The sequence below is a fragment of the Ranitomeya imitator genome, chromosome 4 (genome assembly GCF_032444005.1).
Source record: "Ranitomeya imitator isolate aRanImi1 chromosome 4, aRanImi1.pri, whole genome shotgun sequence".
Classification (NCBI taxonomy): Eukaryota; Metazoa; Chordata; class Amphibia; order Anura; family Dendrobatidae; genus Ranitomeya; species Ranitomeya imitator.
Genome location: NC_091285.1, coordinates 38,796,369 through 38,819,698, shown reverse-complemented (window position 1 = coordinate 38,819,698; position 23,330 = coordinate 38,796,369).

Sequence of the window (23,330 nt, the reverse complement as noted above, 5' to 3'; positions counted from 1 at the left end):
TCAAATGGAAAGAACAAGGTACCACCACAAACCTGCCAAGAGAGGGCCACCACCAAAACACTCAGCCCGAGCAAGGAGGGCATTAATCAGAGAAGCAGCGCAGAGACCAAAGGTAACCCTGAAGGAGCTGCAGAGTTCCCAAGCAGAGACTGGAGTATCTGTCCATACGACCACAATAAGCCGTACAGTCCATAGAGGTGGTCTTTATGGAAGAGTGGGCAGAAAAAAGCCTTTACTGACAAACAAAAACTATAAGACTTCTTTTGAGTATGTTAAAAGACATGTGGGAGACTCCCCAACTGTATGGAGGAAGGTGCTGTGGTCATATGAAATCAAAATTGAACTTTTTGGCCACAAAGATAAATGCTATGTCTGGTGCCAAACCAACACAGCTCATCAACCCAAAAACACCAACCCCACAATGAAACACAATGGCGGCAACATCATTCTGTGGAAATGCGTTTTGGCAGGAGCCCTCACACACACTAGTGCAGAACAGGTCCTCCCCCACACATGATGTCCCAAAGATGCCCCCAAAGACATTATGTGGCCCCTACAGTGTTCCTCCACACATTATGACAACTCCATACAACCACCCCACAGCATTATGACCACACGGTGCCCCTCACAATACAGGGCTCTCATAGAGCCTCCACACACAAACTGATACCCTACATTGCCTCCCCCACACATGATGTTCCCCAGTACCTCCACAAACAATATGATGGTCCAAAAGTGTCCCCCACATACTGTATGCAGTGAGGACGCTGATACTGATGAAATTGGGACATGTCACAGACCGAATTGCGTTAGCATATACTGATTTTTACGGTACCAAATCTAATACAATCTTGTGCTGTATAATAAATGGATACGGTATACGTTTATGTCCAGATTTTGAGTAAAAAAATGAGTCATCTCTCATCGTAAAGTGAAGAACATATCTGTGTATGATGGGTTATGGGGCCTCCTGTAGGCAGCAGGACCCACCGTCTGCTACCTCTATACTGCCCCCCCATAGCTGTGCCATTATGTTTGGCCCCTACTACAAAAACATCATCCAGTAAAACATCTGGTTCACTTTTAGGGCTTTGTACAGGTTTTTAGTGTTTAGCTCTGGAAAACATCTGTACAAATAAACCATAGGGGGAGCAGAGCAGTGTACTGAATGTTCATTTTCTTTAAGTTCTGCAACCACATGGCGGTCAATAGCGCTTCTAAATGGATGCGCAGAATCAAACCAAGATTAAATTGTGTCTCTAAAAATTTTATATTTTTCAGTATTTTGCAACTTAAAAAAAAAAATCTAATTTTTCTAGAGAGTGCCATTTTTGTCCATGGGAATTTTCTTATATTGCAACTCAGGCTTACTTAAATAAATGGAGTTGAGGGGCAATACGAAACCCCACCAGATGCAGGAGGTGATAAAAGATCCCCGAGGTGTCACAAAGGCCGTACCTGCCAACCGTCCTGAATTTGCCCAGACTGTACTGAATTTTCAAACACAATCCTGGCAAATGTAGGGTGTCTTGGACAGAAAGGGGCATTGGTTTTGTAGCCCATATTGAAAAATTGAGCAGTAGTCCAGGGGGCGTTACCAGGTAAGGGTTGATAGGTGGGACTTAAAGTGGCTGTCCGATGATCGGTAAGATCCGACTGCTGGGTCCCGCACCAATCTGCAGAACTTGGAATTTGTGTCCCCTATGGGGCACTTTATCCCCAATTACAAGTGGAGCAGAAGGTCGGACACCCAACCATGGCTCCATTGATTCTCTATGGGGCTGCTGGAAAAAGCTGAGTGCAGAGTTCAGCAACCCTATTGGGAATGAATGGCGTGGAAGTTGATTAAGCGCAGTGCCCCTCCATTCTAAGGGGGGTAACAGTGCCCCATTCTGCCAATCCTTTAGATAGGTGATAACTCGTTTTCACTGGACAACCCCTAACATCCTAATTCCACCAGTCACTAGAATGGAGGACCCAAGACTTAGTTCTGGAGCATCTTGAATGGAGCATTGGGGGAATAACTATAGTAGGTGCAGGGATTGCCTAGGGGGCCCAAAGGTGCCTTTGGCCCATATGAAAAGGCCACTACTATTAAAGACTTGCAATAGATGGGGGCTCCGTTGCATTGGGGCCCATGAGCTTCTATTTATGCTATTGCACCAGTAGCGTAGTTACCGGTGGGTCAGAGGGGGCCTTTGCCCTGGGCCCCGTGCTCTGAGGGGACCCACCCGGAGCTATGCTACTGTAACTGAGTTGGCGTGTGCACATTCTGCTGCAGAGCAAGGAAAATCGATCTCCCTGCTCTGCCATCCGGCTGCTATGGGGCCCCTGAGCAGGCAGGAAGGGGGCCCGGTGCCATCACAGGTTCAGCTGTATCGACATCTAGCCGATACGGCTGACTGCATTGATGAGAGGAGGGCTATGCTCCCTCTTCCATCATCCCCATCCCCCTGTCAGCGTCTGACATCACTGACACTGACAGCCCAGGGACTTCCTTATACTACAGAGTCTGCTTATGGGAAGCTTCCTTATTACAGAGTCTGCCTATGGGGGCTGCTTTATACTACAGAGTCTGCCTATGGGGGCTTCCTTATACTACAGAGTCTGCCTATGGGGGCTGCCTTATGCTACAGAGTCTGATTATGGAGGTTTCCTTATTACAGATCTGCCTATGGGGGCTGTCTTATACTACAGAGTCTGCCTATTGGTTCTCCCTTATTCTACAGAGTCTGCCTATGGGGGCATCCTTATTACAGAGTCTGCCTATGGGGGCTGCTTTATACTACAGAGTCTGCCTATGGGGGCTTCTTTATACTACAGAGTCTGCCTATGGGGGCTGCCTTATGCTACAGAGTCTGATTATGGAGGTTTCCTTATTACAGATCTGCCTATGGGGGCTGTCTTATACAACAGAGTCTGCCTATTGGTTCTCCCTTATTCTACAGAGTCTGCCTATGGGGGCATCCTCATTACAGAGTCTGCCTATGGGGGCTGCCTTATGCTACAGGGTCTGCCTATGGGGGCTGCCTTAAACTGCAGAGTCTGCCTATGGGGTGCTGCCTTATAATACAGGGTCTGTCTATGGGGTGCTGCCTTATTCTAGAGGATATGCCTATAGGGGGATTCCTTATACTACAGAGTCTGCCTATGGGGTGCTGTCTTATACTACAGGGTCTGCCTATGGGGGGCTGCCTTATACTACAGAGTCTGCCTATGGGGAGCTGTTTTATACTACAGTGTCTGCCTATGGGGGCTTCCTTTTACTACAGAGGGTAGTAAAAGGGGGTGCATTATACAATATAGAGTAGGCCTATGGGGAGTGCATTATACTATATTGAGGACTATCTGATGCATTATACTATATGGAGGCTATCTATGGGGCCATCATACAGTGTTGGAGCCATGAAATAGTTTGGGGGCTAATAAGGGGTCAGTATATTGTGTGGGTGGTATCATGCAGTGAGGAAGCCTTATACTGTGTATAAGAAAGCATCATACTGTGTATAGGGGAGCTGTACGGGGGGAGACTCAGGACATTAAATGTAAAGTGGGCACTTATTGTTATGGGGAACTCAGGTTACTGTGACTATCAAAGGGGCACACAGGGCAATATTACTTTCAAGGGGGCAAAATATGGGCACTGTTTTCTAGGGCACTTGCACCCGGCATTACTATATTATAGAGGGTTGCTTTAGAATTTAGAGGGCACAGAAAGCCACACAGTAGATGCAGTAATAGGGACACATACGGCAGCAGCGGCTCAGTATTTGGTATCAGCAGGATGAGGAGTTTGCGCAGGCTGAGAATAGATGGTGACGGGGCTGGAATAGGAGAAGTGAAATGTGTCTTTGTTGTATTCTCTGTAGTGATGAGCGAGTGTACTCGTAGCTCTGGTTTTCCCGAGCATGCTCGGGTGATCTCCGAGTATTTATGACTGCGCGGAGATTTAGTTTTCCTTGCCGCAGCAGGATGATTTGCGGCTACTAAACAGCTTGATTACATGTGGGGATTCCCTAGCAACCAGGCAACCCCCACATGTACTCAGGCTGGCTAATAGCCGTAAATCATCCAGCTGCGGCAAGGAAAACTAAATCTTCGAGCAGGCACAAATACTCGGAGATCACCCGAGCGTGCTCGGGAAAACCAGAGCTACGAGTACACTCGCTCATCACTAATTCTCTGCAGCCAAGTCCTGGGTGGAAGAAGTTGTCATGTCAGACTGGGCCAGATGGAAATGATGGTAAAATTGAATGATTCCATCAGAAAGAACGTCAGCGGTAAGTCACCATCTATAACTGTGCTGTAATCTCTTATATGTTCTGTAGGACTGGTGTCTACCACTGACCATATGGCGGTAATATCCATGTTGGTCTTTATATAGAGATTATCTTCAGTAACAGCGCGGTCATCTGCTGAGGTTCTCCACTATTAGGGCGCGTCACCGAGCTGTAATCAAGGTTACCTGGTTAAGGACCCACTCAGAACCTTCGCTCCCCCCGAGCCAAAACCCTAGCTACGCCCCTGCACTGCCCCCACACTCTTTGGCTAGTGCCTGGCTACTTTCATCAATCCAATAGATAGTGGATCAATACTGTACATGTATGACCACAGCTCAATGAAAACCTCTGAGATGGGGGATCTGGACACCCTATCTAATAATGGTAAGGAGTTGCCAAAATGTGGGATGATCCCTTTAAGCTTAGGTTACCCATGGATTTTTGCCAAATTTTGTCAAGTGCAAGCAAAGGTCATATCACATAAGATGGAAAACATTTTCTCATAACGTTTGGTTGGACGGCTATTCATTCACATAAATATACAGTAGAGGGCGCTGTCAGATCTCACAAGAAAAGTATCGCTAGGGCCAGATTCGCACTGAAAAAAATGTTTGAAAAAGTGTCAAACAAATGGTGTTTATGCCAATTAGTCAATGATTGCTATGATAATCTAGAACATGTAGAAAATCACTATTTAGACTTTTATTGTTTGCTGTAGGCATCATCAGAGGACTTTGTTCTTCATTCAGATTTGTGTTGTGCCAGCACCATGACATGGTACAATATCTTAGGAAGATGTATTATTTTTCACTATTCTAATGGTTTCAATAAAATTCTTAGCTTTGTAAAAAAACAAATAGTTTGTCACAATTTTCCAAGACCCATAACTTTTTAATTTTTTTTGTTGAGGAGTTTGTTAAGGGTTTCCAGAATCGGATTTGTGTAACCAGCTGAACAAACAGAGGAGTTGAGGATTTCTGGGACTCTGTAAATCTTGCTGGATGTGACTATACATGAATAATGCGCAAAGGATTATTCACAAAATGTTTAAAAATGGGAAATAAGGAATGTGAAAAGGTCAGAAATAGACAAAAAGAGCAGTAGTTGGTTGAATGTTCATTCCACAGAGTCTCTCTTCCGACCTCCCCATACACATGAGCCAAGCGTTCATGTATATTCAAGGAGAAGAAAAAGCAGCTGCCAGACTCCTCTGGCAGCAACTTATCTCCCATAAAGAATATGAATTTTCTGTTGAAATTCCAACACCCAGATCATTCTCTTCCCAGACATCAGTTTCCAGGATCTCATATACATCAGAAGGTCCAGTCGACCTCCATCTAAAGCATATGGGGGCTGTTAGACAATGAGGGGCTAATTCATTAAGACTACTATTGTACATGCCAGTGTTAATGAAGGGCTCCCTGGAGTACTGTGTGACAAATTTTTTAATATGTGCATGTCATTTAATAAATTAGGTGCATCTTTTCTCTAATGTGCTCCTTCATGCTCCTTGAAAGAAATGCTACTCCACAACAGCTACCCCTAATATAGTAAGATGGCTCCCACATCCTTTTATACAGTATGATGGACCTCACAGTCCCCTATACAACATAATGCATACCACAGCCCCTTATATGCAGTATAATTTCCCCCACAGTCCCTTATGTTCATTATAATGTCACTCACTGCCCCCATACAATATGATGTCCACCACAGCCCCCCATACCGTATGATGTCCACCACAGCCCCCCCATATATAGTATGGTCACCACCACAACCCTCCATATATAGCATCAAATCCAACACAGCACCTCATATACATTATAATGGGCCCCAAAGGCATCCATATAGTATGACAGCCGCCACAGAATCCCATATAGTATGATGGCCCCCACGACCCCACATACAGTATGATGGCCCCCACAGCAGCTTATATCCAGTATAATGTCCCCTACAGGCCAACAAATGCAGTATGATGTCCATCCAGCCCCAATACCCAGAATGATGTCCACCACAGCCCCCCAAATCATGTGATATGCCCTTTGCCAATCCTAAACCAAAATTACTACAAAATAATCTCTCAACTGTCCAAAAATTACACTAAAACATAATCTTCATTTTTCAAAGCTGATGAAACTCTAATTTACTCAGTAAATAAACCTTAACTCCTAGATTCCTGACTTTAATCCAGCCTGTTCCTGCTCTTATCATCCCTCTGTGTACTCGCCACTTACTTTAAACCTTTTATTTGGAAAACGCTTTGTCTGCAATCCCATCGCATATGTTAGGGCTCATCTGGTGAGGTGGATCCGCCAAACCCAAGGTCCAGGTGGGCACATGGCCACAGGTGACGGTGCAGCAGCTAGGTAAGGCTCACAGGAAATAGGTAGCAGAGGTACTGGAGACCGTAGGAGGACAGGTACCGGAGGTCCTGGAGATCGCAGGCGGACTCTGTAACACTTAAAAGTTTTACTTTTACAGGTGTGTGTCTTGGTAGGCCTTATATAGGACTAGACAAATGAACACATGGGATCACACTGCGCCATCTGCAAAGCCTGGCGTAGAGCATAACAGAGTTCAGAGGACCGGATAAGGGGAGCGAGGTCCGTATCCAGGACAGGAACGTAAGCGTAACAGTATATCTGTATCTGATTACTATAAGTAAGCCAGATCAAACACCTGTAATAAGAAGCCGTGATATCTCTGAAGAACTCTTGCAGAATGTGCCAATAATGAGGAGAGACTGCCATCCCCTGGCCAGTCAAAATTAAGCGGAACCAAATTGTGGTGAAAGATTTGCATTTACAACCTTTTCTGCTGGACTGGATCAGATGACCCACAGGAAGGACTTCCTTGATTTAAAAGCCCTGCGCGCCAAACCAAGAGGGAATTTGGTGCCAAGGAAGAGAGTGGAGCAGATGTGCTCCAGAGACACTGCGTGACAGGCCTCACCGGGACGTCTGCACCACCTAGGTGCCCGGCACCGCCTAGCAGGGTCCGGAATCCCTGAGGGAAACCTCTAAATACCACCTACGCTGGTAAAAAACAGGATCTGCACTCTGTGCTGGTCAAGCCTCCACGGCTCTATGTCGCCTGTCAAGGGCTGAGGCCGAGGCCTCTCTGCCCCAAGCATAAGAGACTTCCACCGATGGTCAAGCCAAGAAAGTCCATGAGGAGACTGCGACAGGCGAGGCCCACAAGCGATTTTGGAGAAACACAGCGAGTAAACAGGGCCGTTACTTCCAGCTATCATCCACGGTACCGTGATAGGCTAGGGTTAGGATTACAGGTTGGGAGGGGCTGGCTGGTGCGAGGGAGGCTCTATGGGCATTGATAGACTACGTCAGGAAGAGACTTACGACCTAGCAGGACAACCCGGTGACCCCTGCTAGGGCCAGAGCTTTAGATTGAACTTAAAGGGACACTGTCACCTGAATTTGGAGGGAACAATCTTCAGCCATGGAGGCGGGGTTTTGGGGTTTTTGATTCACCCTTTCCTTGCCTGCTGGCTGCATGCTGGCTGCAATATTGGATTGAAGTTCATTCTCTGTGCTCCATAGTACACGCCTGCGCAAGGCAAGATTGCCTTATGCAGGCATGTACTACGGAGGACAGAGAATGAACTTCAATCCAATATTGCAGCCAGCATGCAGCCAGCGGGTAAGGAAAGGGTGAATCAAAAACCCCCAAACCCCGCCTCCATGGCTGAAGATTGTTCCCTCCAAATTCAGGTGACAGTGTCCCTTTAAATGGTGACTCCCATGACCGGGCGCACGACCTTTTGTGAAAAAGAACATTACTGTTAAATAATGAAAGACTTTCTTGGTTATCCTAAACTTATTATTGTTCTTTCTACTGTTGATTTGCATAGTTACTAACACAAATTGTTTAAAGAGCTGTATATAAATAGAATTATATCAATTCCTGACTGTTTCCCGTCTCGTGATCTCTGTTCGTTGTATCCAGACACCTACATTTGGCGTCGTCGGCAGGATACAACCTTCAGACACAGACATGACGGACCAGTGTGTTACTGAGCCCGGCAAGGAAAATATACCCTTGGGGGCTATGCTCAGCAATCTTCCCAAGTTCATGGAGAGCAGTGAGAGTGGGTAGAGAGGCTGAAAAGCATGCTATGCATGTATCCTCTGACCGATTCTGTTCATTTCTAGTTAGCCTTGATGTCAAGGTCTGGCAGATGGTTATGTATCGCCCACCAAGGGGTTGTGACACTGTGGAAAAGGTGATAAAAATCTTGGCCGCTCAAAAGACGAGTCGATACAATTGCAACAGTCCGATTCGGAGCTGGCAAGGCTGAGGAAATGGGTCGCTCTGGGGCAAACACCTGATCAGGAAGCTACAACTGCTTCACCTCCAAGTACCCTGCAGATCTTGGGCCAGTGACAAATACTCTTCCTGAAAGATGGCCTGCTGTGCTGAAGGATAATAATAATAATTTTACTTATATAGCGCCAACATATTCCACAGCGCTTTATATTATAGGGGGTGTAACGGGGTCTACCAAGCTGGGGTACCTCTTTCAGTACCACCCCGTGTTTCAGGAGGTCCACTCTGCTTTGGCTGGAGTCTAAATGAAGGACACTGGCTGGAATTTCTTGGTTACATGGGCGCATAAAAAAAGATCACTGCTTCTCCATGTATTTCCAGTCTGACAACACTTTACTCACAGGACACAGAATATATCACACAGATACAGAGGGCAGGCCAATAGAAAAGTGGCAGGCCAGACATACATTACAATAGCCGCAGGTGGCCGGAGCCTGCCGATATTTACTGTGGGAATTACAAAGGTGGGGGCGGACAAAAGGGGAATATCGTGTCCCCTCTGCCCAGGGGCGCAGCCTGTGGGCTGATGCATTAGGGACATGCATCTCACATGGAACCTATTATACATACATATAACTGCACAACATATTCTGGGTGCTGAGTGGTTCCGTAACACGTAACAGAGGGGACTTGTACAGACAATAGACATTACAGCATAACAATCAACACAGTTCAAAACAGATACCACGAGGAGTGAGGGCCCTGCTCGCAAGCTTACAAACTAAGAGGAAAAAGGGGAGACACGAGAGGTGGATGGTAACAATTGCTTTTTTTTGTCCTCACCAGCCGTAGTGTAAGGATCAGATGTTCATGTAAAGCTGCATGAACCAGTTAACAGCCTAAATATGTAACAGTACAGACACAGTCTAAATAAATGCATAAAGTGTATGAGAACATGATGTGAGGAACCCGATTATGGTTTAAGTTTTTTGAATGGGCTAAACAGGACTGGCGTATAGCAAATGTGGTGCCAATATTCAAAAAGGGGACAAAAACTGAACTCGGAAATTATAGGCCAGTAAGCTTAACCTCTACTGTGGGTAAAATCCTGGAGGGCATTCTAAGGGATGCTATACTGGAGTATCTGAAGAGGAATAGCCTCATGACCCAGTATCAGCACGGGTTTACTACGGACCGTTCATGTCAGACTAATTTGATCAGTTTCTATGAAGAGGTAAGTTCCGGATTGGACCAAGGGAACCCAGTGGATGTAGTGTATATGGACTTTTCAAAAGATTTGATATGGTGCCACACAAAAGGTTGATACATAAAATGAGAATAATGGGGATAGGGGAAAATATGTGCAAGTGGGTTGAGAGCTGGCTCAGGGATAGGAAACAAAGGGTGGTTATTAATGGAGCACACTCGGACTGGGTAGCGGTTAGCAGCGGGGTACCACAGGGGTCAGTATTGGGCCCTCTTCTTTTTAACATATTTATTAATGACCTTGTGGGGGGCATTCAGAGTAGAATTTCAATATTTTGCAGATGACACTAAACTCTGCAGGGTAATCAATACAGAGGAGGACAATTTTATATTACAGGATGATTTATGTAAACTAGAAGCTTGGGCTGATAAATGGCAAATGAGTTTTAATGGGGATAAATGTAAGGTCATGCACTTGGGTAGAACTAATAAGATGTATAACTGCTTAATTCTAAAACTCTGGGCAAAACCGTCAATGAAAAAGACCTGGGTGTATGGGTGGATGACAAACTCATATTCAGTGGCCAGTGTCAGGCAGCTGCTACAAAGGCAAATAAAATAATGGGATGCATTAAAAGAGGCATAGATGCTCATGAGGAGAACATAATTTTACCTCTATACAAGTCACTAGTTCGACCACACTTAGAATACTGTGCACAGTTCTGGTCTCCGGTGTATAAGAAAGACATAGCTGAACTAGAGCGGGTGCAGAGAAGAGCGACCAAGGTTATTAGAGGACTGGGGGGTCTGCAATACCAAGATAGGTTATTACACTTGGGGCTATTTAGTTTGGAAAAACGAAGACTAAGGGGTGATCTTATTTTAATGTATAAATATATGAGGGGACAGTACAAAGACCTTTCTGATGATCTTTTTGATCATAGACCTGAAACAGGGACAAGGGGGCATCCTCTGCGTTTGGAGGAAAAAAGGTTTAAGCATAATAACAGACGCGGATTCTTTACTGTAAGAGCAATGAGACTATGGAACTCTCTGCCGTATGATGTTGTAATGAGTGATTCATTACTTAAATTTAAGAGGGGACTGGATACCTTTCTGGAAAAGTATAATGTTACAGGGTATATACACTAGATTCCTTGATAGGGCGGTGATCCAGGGAACTAGTCTGATTGCCGTATGTGGAGTCGGGAAGGAATTTTTTTCCCCAATGTGGAGCTTACTCTTTGCCACATGGTTTTTTTTTGCCTTCCTCTGGATCAACATGTTAGGGCATGTTAGGTTAGGCTGTGGGTTGAACTAGATGGACTTATAGTCTTCCTTCAACCTTTATAACTATGTAACTATGTAACTATGTAAACAGGGATAGTTAGGCTAATGTGTTGAGGCGGTAGGCCAATCTGAACAAATGCGTTATTAGGGCACGCTTTAAACTGTGGGGATTGGAGATTAATCGTATTAACCTGGGTAGTGCATTCCAAAGAATTGGCGCAGCACGTGAAAATGGGAGTGGGAGGTTCTGATTATTGAGGATGTTAAAGGGAACCTGTCACCCCATTTTTTGAGATTGAGATGCAAACTCGGCTTTGGGAAAATGGCCGCCGCGATCTCTAATGCGCACGCGCGGCATCCCGCGGCCATTTTCCTGAAGCCCCGTGCAGCAGAGCACTCGATCTGCGCACGCGCGGCCCCAGGAAGATGGCCGCCCCCACCGACGAAAGGGATGACAGCGCAGATCGCGCGCTGCTTGTTCACGTGCCCACAGTGGATTAGTCACCTCAACATGCGGACACCACTACGCCACCAACGTAAAGCTGAGGAAGAACCAGCGCTGTGAACACGCCCTCCCGACCTGACCAGCCTGATTGACAGGCGAAAACGGCGACTTTGGTAAGTTATTTCTCAGCATAGGTGGGGAATCGGGGTACACTACATACACTATAGTAACACACAGCGCAGGCCCTATTTAACAGTATTTATATCTCAATCTCAAAAAACGGGGTGACAGGTTCCCTTTAACCCTGCTGTTCTGTTGGTCAAAAATGACCGACTTTGAACTTCAATATTCTTTAAAATATTCAAGATGCGGCTCTGAAACCCGTGGCCGACCGACCCATCCTCATTTAAGTCAATCAACCACAAGTTTCAGAACCGCATCTTGAACACCCCAAAAAATACCAAAGTTCAAAATAGGTCTCCCCAGACCGAACAGAACAGCAGGGTTAACCTTAGGTCATTAGCAGAATGAAAAGCATGGGTAGGGTGTTAGGCTGAGACCAGGGAGGAGATGTAGGGTGGTGCTGAGCCATGGAGTGCTTTGTGGTTGAGGGTAACAAGTTTGTACTGGATTCTGGAGTGAATGAGTTACCAGTGTCAAAGCTTGGACAAGGTAGAGGTATCGGTATAATGATTGGTGAGGAATATGAGCAGCATTCAGGACAGATTGAAGTGGGGAGAGTTTGGTAAGAGGGAGGCCGATTAGTAGAAAGTTACAATAGTCCAGATGAGAATGAATAAGAGAAACAGTAAGAGTTTTTACAGAGTCGAAAGTAAGAAAAGGGTGAATTCTAGAAATGCTTTTGAGATGCAGATAAAAATAGCGAGCCAGTGATTGGATGTGGGGGGTGAATGAAAGCTCGGAATCAAGTATGACCCCAATGCAGCGGGCATGTTGCTTGGGAGTAATGGTGGAACCACACATGGACATGGCAATGTCAGGCAAAGGTTTCAACTCCCTCGAGAGTTCGATGTTACCTGGCAAGTAGTGGCTCCAGAAGCGCTGGTAGTGAAGCTGGCTAAAGAAGCTCATGAGAGGGGTGCCCACTTCGTTGTAGAGAAGACATCTTGGTGGTTGTAAGGAAAGGACTGGTATACTAGCCTCAACAGCGGCAAGAGGTCAAAGGAGTTTGCAGAAGATGTTGCTGCTGCAAGTTGAACAAGCCCCTGGAACGGAGAGCTCCTATTCAGGTTATCCGAACCTCTGCACCTTTGCAGGTCTTGATGATCGACTATATGATCGGAACTTCATACAACGGCTACAGGTATTGCTTGGTGTTGACTGATCACTTCACTAAATTTACGGTGGTGACTCCCACCCGGGATCAGACAGCCGAAGCTGCTGCCAGAGCCATCTGTATGGACTTCATCCGCATATATAGGTGCCCGAAGTGAATTCTCTCTGATCAAGGGGCTTGCTTCCAGGGGCGAGTGATGGACGAGCTGTATCGTATCTATGGAATTGATAAATCCGAACCACGCAAATGTTACAGACCCTGGAAGAGGACAAAATGATGTGGCCCGAATTTGTGTCCGAGTTGGTGTGGCTTAACAACAATTGAGTCCATGCGACTACCGGTTACACTCCTTACATGCTGCTGTTTGGGTGAAGTGACCGAGAGATCACTGAACTTAAGCTAGATTTGGAGGACTGCTGTCCAGGCAGTAGTGCATGTACCTGGATCTGAGAACACCAACACTGGCTTCAGATGGTAAGGAAGATGGTTGAACAAAAGTTTTGGGAAATGGAACATTCAAGTTGATCCTCGATATCAGGTGGACAACTTCAGCCTGGAAACCGTGTGTTGGGGTGGGCTAAGCGACCCAAGAACAAGCTGGATCACAATTGGGAGGCGGTACCCTCAGATATTGCACCGGAATACCCTGATCTTTCAAAGCAGAAGACCATACCGGGGCCAGGCCCCCAACAGAAGTAGCCAAGGTCCTGCAAAGGAGAGTCTTAGAGGAAGAATGGCTTGCAGGGCCGATGCCACTCTCTAATGGGACAGAAAATGAGCCAAAAGTCAACTTACAACCTCCAGTGGCTGAGTCTCCAAGTACCCCAGACACGCCTCTACAGGAAAAGCGACACAAAACTGAGCTGGCCAATGCCGGGATTCCCCCTAACTGATATGCTCAGCATGAATTCATGTGGTCCCAGATAGAGTAAAAAACTAAAGCGTGCACTCAACTGTTGGCTGAACTCAGCCTATCTGTGGGGAAACTTTGAACTCGAAAAAATTCCACTTGCCCAAGGACTGGCTAGAAAAAGGGCGGAGAAGTGTAATTAGAAGCTGTGATGTCTCTGAAGAAGGATATGCCATTAATGAGGAGAGGCTAGCCAAAATCAAGCGGAACCAAATTGTGCTGCAATATTTGCAGGGGGCGCAGCCTTGTGTGCCTGACTGGATCAGGTGACCCACAGGAAGAGTTTCCCTGATATAAAAGGCCAGCATGGCAAACCACGAGGGGATTTGGCGCCAAGGAAGAGAACAGAGCAGACGTGCTCCAGAGGCACCACTGAGACTAGCATGACAGGCCTCAGCGGGAAGTCTGCGCCACCCATCTGCAGGTCACCACCTGGCAAGGTCCGGATTCCCTGCTGGAGACCTCAAAGTACCCCCTATACTGGTAATATCCAGGATCTGCGCCCTGCGCTGGTCAAGCCTCCAAGGCCTGACGTCTCCTGTCAAGAGCCGAGGCCTAGTCCTCTTCACCCCGAGCATAACAGAATTCCGCCAAGATGATCCGTGAGGAGACTAAGACAGTTGAGTCTGAGATTGCGGAGAAATAGAGCAGGTGAACAGGGCCGTCACTTCCAGCTATTATCCACGGTACAGTGACAGTGGCAGTGACCGTGGTGTGACAGTCACTTCCAGCTTGTTGTCAGGGCTGGATACCTACAGTTGTGTAACTAGAGTGGACAAAGGGGTCACAGTCAGAGTTTATAGGGGTCCAAAAGGTCCCTTTAGCCCATATGAGGAGAGCAATAAACCTGTGATAGTTATGGACCCCTGTTGGAAATTTAGGCCAGTGATTGCCTGCAGCAGATACTGTACGTAAATATAATGGATGGACCAGAGCGATGGCGATGTTACAGCAGCGGATTAAAGAGAACCTGTCAGCACAAAATAACTATTCATAACAAGCACAGACGCTCGGGTCAATGCACCTTCCCACCTAATTGTTTTCTCCTCCTCCTTGATTGACAGCTCTGGCTTTCAAAGAGCTAAACGAGGGCAGAAATAGATGGAAATCAAGTACAGTAGGTGGGAAAGTTCTCTGGAGAATGGTTCATCGAGCTTGGGCTTGGTTTGGTCATTTTGCGCTGACAGATTCCTTTTAAAGGGGTAAAATGTTTCTTTACTTTATAACATTTCCAACTCTTTTCCTGATTTTGAAAAAAATCTCAGGAAACTAAAAAAAAAACATGAGAAAAATTAATATGTAACCGACTAAAGCAGTACAAATAGCCCTGTGACACTCTGGTTACGTAAGACCTCAGCTCCATGTCGCTCTGTCCCTAGTAGTAGAGTTATGCAATGTGACAATCCGCAAATACTGGGAAGCCGTTATTATATAAGTGAGTTCATTACTAGAAATACTGTCAGCGATCTTCACTAAAAGTTACAGTTCAACTTAAAGAATTACAGGACAAGGTACAGATGTAGCAGAACTCATTTCATTGGCACAACTGATAGCACCATGGCTTTACATGGGACTGCAGATTCATCAACTCCCTTATCTTTGTTCAGAGTTATCATTACTGCTCCAGGAAATTATATGACAAACTAAATCTTTATATCCAAGTGGATGTGGTCCTCAACTTGACTAGACTTATATACAGAGAAGAGAGGGCCATATCTCAGGAACTGGAGAAATACAGGAACAAAAGAAAAACAATGCTAGATTAACCCCTTAGTGACAGAGCCAATTTGGTACTTAATGACCGAGCCAATTTTTTCTGACCACTGTCACTTTATGAGGTTATAACTCTGGAACGCTTTAACGGAGCCCACTGATTCTCAGACTATTTTTTCGTGACATATTGTACTTCATGTTAGTGGTAACATTTCTTCGATATTACTTGCGATTATTTATGAAAAAAAAAACGGAAATATGGCGAAAAGTTTTAAAGTTTTAAAGTTTTGCAATTTTCAAACTTTGAATTTTTATGCCCTTAAATCAGAGAGATATGTCACACAAAATAGTTAATAAAAAAACATTTCCCACATGTCTACTTTACATCAGCACAATTTTGGAAACAACATTTTTTTTTGTTAGGAAGTTATAAGGGTTAAAAGTTGACCAGCGATTTCTCATTTTTACAACAAAATTTACAAAACCATTTTTTTAGGGACCATCTCACATTTTATAGTCACCTTGGGGTGTACATGACAGAAAATACCCAAATTTGACACCATTCTACAAAATACACCCCTCAAGGTGCTCAAAACCACATTCAAGAAGTTTATTAACCCTTGACGTGCTTCACAGCAACTGAAACAATATTTTAGAGGAAAAAATGAACATTTCACTTTTTTTTGCAAACATTTTACTTCAGAACCAATTTTTTTCTTTTTCACAAGTGTAAAAAGAGAAAATGAACCACAAAATTTGTTGTGCAATTTCTCCTGAATACGCCGATACCCCATATGTGGGGGTAAACCACTGTTTGGGTGCACGGCAGAGCTTGGAAGAGAAGGAGCGCATTTGACTTTTTCAATGCAGAATTGGCTGGAACTGAGATCGGACGCCATGTCGCATTTGGAGAGCCCCTGATGTGCCTAAACAGTGGAAACCCCCCACAAGTGACACCATTTTGGAAACTAGACTCCTTAAGGAACTTATCTATATGTGTGGTGAGCACTTTGAACCCCCAAGTGCTTCACAGAAGTTTATAACGTAGACCCATGAAAATAAAAAAATCACATCATTTACACAAAAATGATCTTTTCACTCACAAATTCTTATTTTCACAAGGGTAACAGGAGAAATTAGACCATGAAGAGTACGTTGATGCCCCATATGTGGGGGTAAACTGCGGTTTGGGCGCATGGCAGAGCTTGGAAGAGAAGGAGCACCGTTTGACTTTTTTAATGCAGAATTGACTGGAATTGAGATCGGACGCCATGTCGTGTTTGGAGAGCCCCTGATGTGCCTACACAGTAAAAAAAAAACACAAGTGACCCGATTTTGGAAACTAAACCCATTAAGGAACTTATCTAGATGTGTCGTGAGCACTTTGAACCCCCAAGTGCTTCACAGAAATTTATAATGTAGAGCCGTGAAAATAAAATATCCTTTTTGTTTTCATCAAAAATTATTTTTTAGCTCGCAATTTTTTATTTTCTCAAGGGTAACAGGAGAAATTGGACCCCAAAATTTGTTGTCCAGTTTGTCCTGAGTACGCTGATACCCCATATGTGGGGGGGGGGGACACCATTGTTTGGGCACGCGTCGGGGCTCGGAAGGGAAGTAGTGACGTTTTAAAATGCAGACTTTGATGGGATGGTCTGCGGGCGTCATGTTGCATTTGCAGAGCTCCTGATGTACCTAAACAGTAGAAACCCCCACAAGTGACCCCATTTGGAAACTAGACCCCCCAAAAGAGCTTATCTAGATGTGTGGTGAGCACTATGAACCCCCAACTGCTTCACAAAAGTTTATAATGTAGAGCCATGAAAATAAAAAAAATCATATTTTTTCCACAAAAATGATTTCCCCTTCCCCCAGATTTTTACTTTCACAAGGGTAACAGGAGAAATTGGACCCCAAAATTTATTGTGCAATTTATGCTGAGTACGTTGATACCCCATATGTGGGGGGACCACTGTTTGGGCGCATGGCAGAGCTCGGAAGGGAAGGCGCCGTTTTGGAATGCAGACTTTGATAGAATGGTCTGCGGGCGTTATGTTGCGTTTGCAGAGCCCCTGATGTACCTAAACAGTAGAAACCCCCCACAAGTGACCCCATTTTGGAAACTAGACCCCCCAAGGAACTTATCTAGATGTGTGGTGAGCACTTTGAACACCCAAGTGCTTCACAGAAGTTTATAATGCAGTCGTGAAAATATCTTTTTTTCACACAAAAATGATTTTTTTAGCCCCCAATTTTTTATTTTCCCAAGGGTAACAGGAGAAATTGGACCCCAAAATTTGTTGTCTAATTTGTTCTGAGTACGCTGATATCCCATATGTGGGGGTAAACCACTGTTTGGTCGTATGGCAGAGCTCAGAAGAGAGGGAGCACCAATTGACTTTTTGAACGCAAAATTGGCTGTCGTGTTTGGAGACCTCCTGATGTACCTAAACAGTGGAAACCCCCCAATTCTAACTCCAACAGTAACTCCAACACATCCCTAATGCTAAACCCAACCGTAACCATAACCCTAATCACAACCCTAACGCCAAAACACCCCTAACCCTAATCCCAACCCTAACCCTAATCAAATCCCTAAGCCCAACACACCCCTAATCATAATCTCAACCCTAACCTCAAGCCTAACCCCAACCCTAACCTTAACCCTAATCCCAAACGTAACCCTAATGCCAACCTTAACCCTAATACCAACCCTAACCATAATCCTAACCCTAATCCCAACTCTAACCCTAACTTTAGCCCCAACCCTAACCCTATCTTTAGCCCCAACACTAACTTTAGCCCCAACCCTAGCCCTAACCCTAACTTTAGCACCAACCCTAACCCTAACTTTAGCACCAACCCTAACCCTAACTTTAGCACCAACCCTAACCTTAACTTTAGCACCAACCCTAACCCTAACTTTAGCCCCAACCCTAACCCTAACTTTATCCCCAACCCTAACCCTAACTTTAGCCCCAACCCCAGCCCTAACCCTAACTTTAGCCCCAACCCTAACCCTAACCCTAGCCCTAACCCTAGCCCTAACCCTAGCTATAACCCTAGCCCTAACCCTAATTGGAAAATAGAAATATATACATTTTTTTTATTTTATAATTTTTTCCTAACTAAAGGGGTGATAAAGGGAGGGTTATTTACTATTTTTTTTAATTTTGATCACTGTGATAGGATCTCACAGTGGCCAAAATAAAACAAGAGAAAGAATCTTCCTCTGCCGGCCGGCACATCACGGTGGGTGCACTGTGCATGCGCCCACCATTTTCATCCAGGAGGAAGAAGTCGGCAGCCAGGAGGGGACGCATGAGGACCCAGGGACACCGGTAAGTATGACAGGGTCCCCGAATCCCCCTATTTCTCTGTCCTCTGATGTGCGATCACATCAGAGGACAGAGAATGACACGGCGCTTTTTTTTTTCTTTTTGCGGTCGCCGGTAAACGGTTATTTACCAGCAATCACAAAACAGGGGTTGGTAAAAACTGACCCCGATCATGTTCTTTGGGGTCTCGGATACCCCCGGCAGCCAAGACCCCAAAGATCTTCCGAGTGCCGGCCGGCGGGCGCACTAGGCATGTGCCCGCCATTTTTTTCCCGGAAAAATATGGCGGCGCCCATCGGGAGCCACGAGGAGATGGGTGAGTATTGGGGGGCTATCGGGGACCCAATTTCTCTGTCCTCTGATGTGCGATCACATCGGAGGACAGAAATTAAATGGGAAATCGCGTTTTGGGTTTTTTTTGTGGCCGCCGGTAAACGGTTATTGCAACCCGGGGTGTCTGTAAAAACTGACCCAAATCATGTTTTCTGGGGTCTCGGCTACCCTGGCAACCGAGAGCCAAGAGAAATTCCAACTCTGGGGGTTGCTATATACTTTTTCCACAGCGCCATTAATTAACAGCGTTGTGGTTTAAGCAGGGCTGCCACTAGAAATTTCGGGGCCCCATACTGGCAAAATTTTCGGGGCCCCCTTGAAACTCCGCCCAGGCTCCACCCCAGCCCCGCCTCCAGGCTCCACCCCACGAACTGTCCACAGTCCCACCACTCTCTCTTGGAAAATCTCCACTTCTCACCTATCACACATTGACAGTTCCCATCACCAGATCACACATATAGCCGGCAGCTTTTGTTTTGGCCAAAAGAATTTAAGCCGCCACCACAACAAGGTAGACACTTTTGGCCGGGCCCTACTCTACTGTAACCTACTAAATATTTGTTAAAATATGCAATACAATTTAGGTATATTTTTATTTATTTTTCAATTTTTAAAATGACCTATAATACTACATACAATGAACAAATACCACAACACTATGACCAGATGACATATTACCACCACAGTGATCGAATAATATAAAATACAAGGAACAAATACCGCTACACCATGACCAGACCACATATTACCTCCACATCATGACCAGACCACATATTACCAACAATGACTGAATACTACAATACTGATCAGTAATACAAAAAAAACCCACAATACTATCACCATCAGTGCCATTATGCACAGGAGATCTGTAATTAGTAAGCAGTGTCTGTGTACAGGTAATACAGTGATCACTGGTGACATTACACACAGGAGCTCTGTATATAATGTATAGATAATACAGTGATCACTGGTGACATTGTACACAGGACCTCTGTATATAGTATACAGTGTATAGTGTAAGTGTATAGGTAACACTGACTCACCAGTGACGTCTCTAGGTGAAGTCCTTCATCTTTCATCCAGCACAGACCGCCATCACTTTATCCAGCCAGGACTCGTCTCTGCAGGAAATAAAACAGTTATCTCGAGTTCCGCTTGTAGAACACATTACTTAATTTTCCCAACTTCTACATTACACCACATGAAGAAGGCAACATAGTATCACTCTACACAGTAACAGGACCGCCCCCCCCATTTAAAACAGTATACTCAAAAAATAAAATAAATACATCACTGCAATAATAATATCCCTTAATTAGCCCCTATGGTAATATTCGCCATCCTGGCCACCGTGTGTCTCATTTCAGGCTCCAGCCATATGTTCTCTCATCCTGCCCTCATGAGTATCCATTCTACCCCATATGATCTCCCCATCCTGCCCCATCTGTCTCCATCGTATCCATCCTGCCCCATCTGTTTCCAATCCTGCACCATCTCTGTCCAGCACTCTGCCCCATCTCTGTCCAGCACTCTGCCCCATCTCTGTCCAGCACTCTGCCCCATCTCTGTCCAGCACTCTGCCCCATCTCTGTCCAGCACTCTGCCCCATCTCTGTCCAGCACTCTGCCCCATCTCTGTCCAGCACTCTGCCCCATCTCTGTCCAGCACTCTGCCCCATCTCTGTCCAGCACTCTGCCCCGTGTCCAGCTTTCTGCCCCCCATGTGTCCAGCTTTCTGCCCCCCATGTGTCCAGCTTTCTGCCCCCCATGTGTCCAGCTTTCTGCCCCCCCCGTGTCCAGCTTTCTGCCCCGCCCCCCCCTGTCCAGCTTTCTGCCCCCCCCTGTGTCCAGCTTTCTGCCCCCCCCTGTGTCCAGCTTTCTGCCCCCCCCCCGTGTCCAGCTTTCTGCCCCCCCCCGTGTCCAGCTTTCTGCCCCCCCCCCGTGTCCAGCTTTACTGCCCCCTGTGTCCAGATTTACTGCCCCCTCTGTGTCCAGATTTACTGCCCCCTCTGTGTCCAGATTTACTGCCCCCTCTGTGTCCAGATTTACTGCCCCCTCTGTGTCCAGATTTACTGCCCCCTCTGTGTCCAGATTTACTGCCCCCTCTGTGTCCAGATTTACTGCCCCCTCTGTGTCCAGATTTACTGCCCCCTCTGTGTCCAGATTTACTGCCCCCTCTGTGTCCAGATTTACTGCCCCCTGTGTCCAGATTTACTGCCCCCTCTGTGTCCAGATTTACTGCCCCCTCTGTGTCCAGATTTACTGCCCCCTGTGTCCAGATTTACTGCCCCCTCTGTGTCCAGATTTACTGCCCCCTCTGTGTCCAGATTTACTGCCCCCTCTGTGTCCAGCTTTACTGCCCCCTGTGTCCAGCTTTACTGCCCCCTCTGTGTCCAGCCTTCTGCCCCCCCTGTGTCCAGCTTTACTGCCCCCCTGTGTCCAGCCTTCTGCCCCCCGTGTCCAGCCTTCTGCCCCCCGTGTCCAGCTTTACTGCCCTTCTGTGTCCAGCGGCCTTCTGCCCCCCCCCCCCCCCCGTGTCCAGCGGCCTTCTGCCCCCTCTGTGTCCAGCTGCCTTCTGCCCCCTCTGTGTCCAGCTGCCTTCTGCCCCCTCTGTGTCCAGCTGCCTTCTGCCCCCTCTGTGTCCAGCTGCCTTCTGCCCGCTCTGTGTCCAGCTGCCTTCTGCCCCCTCTGTGTCCAGCTGCCTTCTGCCCCCTCTGTGTCCAGCTGCCTTCTGCCCCCCTGTGTCCAGCTGCCTTCTGCCCCCTATGTGTCCAGCTGCCTTCTGCCCCATCTGTGTCCAGCTGCCTTCTGCCCCCTCTGTGTCCAGCTGCCTTCTGCCCCCCTGTGTCCAGCTGCCTTCTGCCCCCTCTGTGTCCAGCTGCCTTCTGCCCCCCTGTGTCCAGCTTTACTGCCCCCGTGTCCAGCTGCCTTCTGCCCCCTCTGTGTCCAGCTGCCTTCTGTCCCCGTGTCCAGCTGCCTTCTGCCCCCTCTGTGTCCAGCTGCCTTCTGCCCCATCTGTGTCCAGCTGCCTTCTGCCCCCGTGTCCAGCTGCCTTCTGCCCCCGTGTCCAGCTGCCTTCTGCCCCCGTGTCCAGCTGCCTTCTGCCCCCTCTGTGTCCAGCTGCCTTCTGCCCCCCTGTGTCCAGCTGCCTTCTGCCCCCTCTGTGTCCAGCTTTACTGCCCCCCTGTGTCCAGCTGCCTTCTGCCCCCTCTGTGTCCAGCTGCCTTCTGCCCCCGTGTCCAGCTGCCTTCTGCCCCCGTGTCCAGCTGCCTTCTGCCCCCTCTGTGTCCAGCTGCCTTCTGCCCCCCTGTGTCCAGCTGCCTTCTGCCCCCTCTGTGTCCAGCTTTACTGCCCCCCTGTGTCCAGCTGCCTTCTGCCCCCTCTGTGTCCAGCTGCCTTCTGCCCCCCTGTGTCCAGCTGCCTTCTGCCCCCCTGTGTCCAGCTGCCTTCTGCCCCCTCTGTGTCCAGCTGCCTTCTGCCCCCCTGTGTCCAGCTGCCTTCTGCCCCCTCTGTGTCCAGCTGCCTTCTGCCCCCCTGTGTCCAGCTGCCTTCTGCCCCCCTGTGTCCAGCTGCCTTCTGCCCCCTCTGTGTCCAGCTGCCTTCTGCCCCCCTGTGTCCAGCTGCCTTCTGCCCCCTCTGTGTCCAGCTGCCTTCTGCCCCCCTGTGTCCAGCTGCCTTCTGCCCCCCTGTGTCCAGCGGCCTTCTGCCCCCTCTGTGTCCAGCGGCCTTCTGCCCCCCTGTGTCCAGCTGCCTTCTGCCCCCCTGTGTCCAGCGGCCTTCTGTCCCCCTGTGTCCAGCGGCCTTCTGCCCCCCTGTGTCCAGCTGCCTTCTGCCCCCCTGTGTCCAGCGGCCTTCTGCCCCCCTGTGTCCAGCGGCCTTCTGCCCCCTCTGTGTCCAGCGGCCTTCTGCCCCCTCTGTGTCCAGCTGCCTTCTGCCCCCTCTGTGTCCAGCTGCCTTCTGCCCCCCTGTGTCCAGCGGCCTTCTGCCCCCCTGTGTCCAGCGGCCTTCTGCCCCCTCTGCTCACCGGGCCCCTTACGCCAGTCACGGCTGTAATGCCCTGATGGCGGCCCTGGGTTTAAGTAACTTTAAAAGGCGTATCGGCGGTCGTTAAGGGGTTAAAGAGAACAGCAGCATTTAGACCAAGGAAAAAGCTGGGGGATATACAGTTGTGCTCAAAAGTTTACATACCCCGGCAGAATTTTTCCTTTCTTGCCTTTTTTTCAGAGAATATG